A 4,600-nucleotide genomic window follows, 5' to 3' on the forward strand; every position below is an offset into this window, starting at 1 on the left:
AGGCACTCCAAAAGCTGCTGGCTGTGGAATTGAGGAGCAGCGCAGGATTGGGTGTTTGAACACAGTCTTAATCATTACAGTGCTCTGGATTGATGGGGTTAGTCCCATGTTCCAGCAGGTCCACTTGAAATATTTGATCACTAGTCTCCAAAGGAACCCTGTCCCAGGGAGGTGCCTGTCAGCACCATCCCTGAGGAAAAATCAAAGATTTAACCGACCACAGTGAGCCAGTCTCTGTAGATTTATTCATGATGTATCTGAATATATATTGCTTCTTTGCAGCCTCTGTTGATTTTCACAGAGTGCTTGTTTTGGTTGACCAGACTGCTCCCTGGGACATCTAGAGAATGTGCACGATCCCCAAGAAGTTGCTGGACATTATAGCCGGCCAATACACAGGTCGCCGATAGTGCTGTACTGAGTGGGGGCAGAACCTTTGACTTTTTCCCAGTGATTAATGGTGTCCATCAGGGATGTTTTCTGGTTCATACATTGTCCAATGCTTGCATGAACTGGATGTTGGGTAGACCTCTGGAAACTAGTTGCTTAAGTGCCTTTGGTTGCGAGGAAAGGTTAGCTGACCTTGACTTTGCGACCAATGCTGTGATGTTTGTGGAATCAGTGGATACCCTGATATTCATGCTTTCAGTGACTTCCTGGATTTGGCCTTCAGAAGTCCATCTTCATGCAGTGAAAGTGTCAAAACTGAAGAGACATTTACTTAGCAGTACATTCATGTCTCTGGGTCTTCAGCCACTGAGATCAACAGTTGCCTGGGAAGACCTTATGGAGTCATGCTGTTGCTATAGATACAGGTGTTTGGCGATGCCAACACCTTTTCAGGAGAATGAAGGTTGAAAATCTTTGAGGTCCTGGTGCTTCCTGTCTTGCCATATGGTTGTGATACGTGGACACTAACCAGTGACCAACGCAGATGACTGGATGTCTTTAGTAGTTACTCTCTTCTTTGTGTCGAACAAATGGTTGCTTAGCGAGCACAATGAGGGAACATCAGCAACAACATTTTTGGCTATATGTTTCTGAGGACACCAGCAGCTGGAAAAGACCATATGCCCACATTTCACCCCACTGAGGCAGATAGATGGCTACTTTAGAGAAGTGGGAATGGCTGAGATGGTTACCATCCATTACCTAAAGCGGCGCCATAGTTCTCCCATGCTGCCACAACTGAACAAACCTGATATGTGTTTTGACTGTTTCCTATTTATTACAAATTGTGGAAACGCTATGCTCCAGCTATTTCTCAAGCTTGGCAAATTGTTTTAAAATGTGGTTCTATGCTATCAATTTAGAAAACTGACTTCCGGCAATTTAAAAAAAAGGTCAGGCAGTCAATCCATTGGTCCAATCATTTCATGTTGGCAAATCATGTAATTCAACTTATGAATTGTTCTTAAGCTGTCTGGAGGGTGCATTAATGTTCTGGTGGGAATCTTTCAGTGAAATCCAGAAGATTAAATGAACTACCCTTCAGCAGGTTAAGGGCCACAGAACTGGAGTTGGTCACATGTTTGACTGTATTCCAGCATAGACTTTGAGCTGTTCAAAAGTCCATCACAGGGCTAACACACAGACAGCAACCCATTCACACACCTAAGATCCATGCAGATTCACCAGTTAAACCAATTTGCATCTACTATTTCGGACTCCAAAGGGAACCTATGTCAGAGTAATATGCAGATTCGTGTGAGAAAGCCCTGAGGCTTGATTCAGCCCACTGTCTTGTTATTATGAGGTCACAGTGCCATCTGCTTCACCACTGTGCTGCTGAAACATTGCTTGAAATGCTTTAAAGTAGACAGCAATGCCTTCGGTTTAACAGGCCGCGAGGGAGAATTCGATCCTTGTCAAGAGGAGTACTAACTTACATTGGAAATCTCACCTTCCAGGACTGGCGATAATAACCCTCTGCACAGTCCGTACTGTCAGTCGTTTTCAACTTCTTCACTTCGCTTACATCGACTTTGCAGAAAAACCTTTGCTAGCTCATTTACAGTGAGCTCCCTGCTATGGTTGTATCTCACAAAGCTTGTCCATGTGCTGTACTGCTTTAGTTTGGTACCTTGTTACAGTTTACAGTCTACTGTTTAATGTCGCCAGCATATAGCTACAGATATTTAGCCTAGTTAACAGTGCTTGTTGCTGCTGATAATCATATATAACTTGCTAACTGGTTGTCTCTTTAGCCTAGCTAACTCACCAGAAGTAATGGGGAGGGTCCACTGGTCCTAGGGTCCTAACCTCTTTATATTACTTCATGGTGTATATTACAACCCCAAACTGATTTTAACATTCACAAATAAATATAATACTTTCAAATAGCTAACAAACCAGATCCAGTTTTGTTCAATTTACAAAAATAAAACATATGATTCTGTTGACATACACCAGTGACCAGCTTTAATTATACTGTTGTCTATAAATCTCTTGAATTGAAAATCAATCAATCAATCAATCAATTTTATTTATATAGCGCCAAATCACAACAAACAGTTGCCCCAAGGCGCTTTATATTGTAAGGCAAGGCCATACAATAATTACGTAAAAACCCCAACGGTCAGAACGACCCCCTGTGAGCAAGCACTTGGCGACAGTGGGAAGGAAAAACTCCCTTTTAACAGGAAGAAACCTCCAGCAGAACCAGGCTCAGGGAGGGGCAGTCTTCTGCTGGTTGGGGCTGAGGGAGGGAACCAGGAAAAAGACATGCTGTGGAGGGAGCAGAGATCAATCACTAATGATTAAATGCAGAGTGGTGCATACAGAGCAAAAAGAGAAAGAAACACTCAGTGCATCATGGGAACCCCCTAGCAGTCTAAGTCTATAGCAGCATAACTAAGGGATGGTTCAGGGTCACCTGATCCAGCCCTAACTATAAGCTTTAGCAAAAAGGAAAGTTTTAAGCCTAATCTTAAAAGTAGAGAGGGTGTCTGTCTCCCTGATCCGAATTTGGGAGCTGGTTCCAGAGAAGAGGAGCCTGAAAGCTGAAGGCTCTGCCTCCCATTCTACCCTTACAAACCCTAGGAACTACAAGTAAGCCTGCAGTCTGAGAGCGAAGCGCTCTATTGGGGTGATATAGTACTATGAGGTCCCTAAGATAAGATGGGACCTGATTATTCAAAACCTTATAAGTAAGAAGAAGAATTTTAAATTCTATTCAAGAATTAACAGGAAGCCAATGAAGAGAGGCCAATATGGGTGAGATATGCTCTCTCCTTCTAGTCCCTGTCAGCACTCTAGCTGCAGCATTTTGAATTAACTGAAGGCTTTTCAGGGAACTTTTAGGACAACCTGATAATAATGAATTACAATAGTCCAGCCTAGAGGAAATAAATGCATGAATTAGTTTTTCAGCATCACTCTGAGACAAGACCTTTCTAATTTTAGAGATATTGCGTAAATGCAAAAAAGCAGTCCTACATATTTTTTAATATGCGCATTGAATGACATATCCTGATCAAAAATGACTCCAAGATTTCTCACAGTATTACTAGAGGTCAGGGTAATGCCATCCAGAGTAAGGATCTGGTTAGACACCATGTTTCTAAGATTTGTGGGGCCAAGTACAATAACTTCAGTTTTATCTGAGTTTAAAAGCAGGAAATTAGAGGTCATCCATGTCTTTATGTCTGTAAGACAATCCTGCAGTTTAGCTAATTGGTGTGTGTCCTCTGGCTTCATGGATAGATAAAGCTGGGTATCAACAAATAATGGTAAATCACCATAACTAAAGGTTTTTTTTTTTTTTTTTTCACACTTTTATAACATCACCTAACCTATGTACATTGTCATGGTAGAGTGGATTAGAGAAAGATTTTCATACAAGAAAACCCATCAAATCTAGGCTTGAGTCTCCTATGCGCCTTCTGGAAACCCTATAGGTGAAACTTCACGTCTTCTTTTTAAGAAAAGTGTAATCTGTGTTTCTCTACCATTACTAGAGTGTGACGCTCTCTTTCAACCCTCCTGAAGTTCAGTATTGCAGACGTTGTGAAGATTGTGGAGTCACATTTGTCAACACTGAAGAATATTTATGATAAAATCACCTGCAGGTGTGTTTGTCAAATAGTCACCATCCAGTTTAACGACTTTAGCCGTCGTGCCTTGGCAAGATGAATAGGGGACTCCTTGGCGTTTATTAGCCCTTTCATAAGCACTCTCCCTTTTTAATGGTGCAGGGAAAAATTGTTCCACTCAAAACAGCTTGGGACAACATTATTAAGAAGACTGCAGCCTTGTTCAGTGTATGATCTGGGATCAAGTGCTGACTGTAGAAATAGGTCCTTTTTATAACCTTGAAATTGTATTGATGGTATCCATTTATTTCTGAGTTCTGTGTTCATGTAAAATAATATTAGAAAAGATATAACCATTTGTGGGTTGAACAGGCGCACTAGCGTACATTTTATTTTATATTCTGCCTTTTCAGATATGCCACAAGAAAATCTGAAAGTTTCACCAGCTGTCCTTGAAGTGTGGAAAAAGGCCTATTACATACCTGCCAACATTTGAATTTACCAATGTGGGACACCCACGCGTGGCCCTGAGGGCCAAAGGTGAAAAGCATAACTAGGGGGGTCCG

At 41.7% G+C, this 4,600-nt stretch overlaps 1 non-coding gene across 1 annotated transcript; it reads right to left on the reverse strand.

The window, feature by feature from the left end:
* Positions 1-1,791: 1,791 nt before the first annotated feature.
* On the reverse strand, positions 1,792-1,903 carry LOC117522739. Its single transcript, XR_004564319.1, has one exon. It is a non-coding gene; the product is annotated as a U6atac minor spliceosomal RNA (small nuclear RNA).
* Positions 1,904-4,600: the final 2,697 nt, after the last annotated feature.

This window comes from Thalassophryne amazonica, chromosome 12 (assembly GCF_902500255.1).
Source record: "Thalassophryne amazonica chromosome 12, fThaAma1.1, whole genome shotgun sequence".
Taxonomy (NCBI): Eukaryota; Metazoa; Chordata; class Actinopteri; order Batrachoidiformes; family Batrachoididae; genus Thalassophryne; species Thalassophryne amazonica.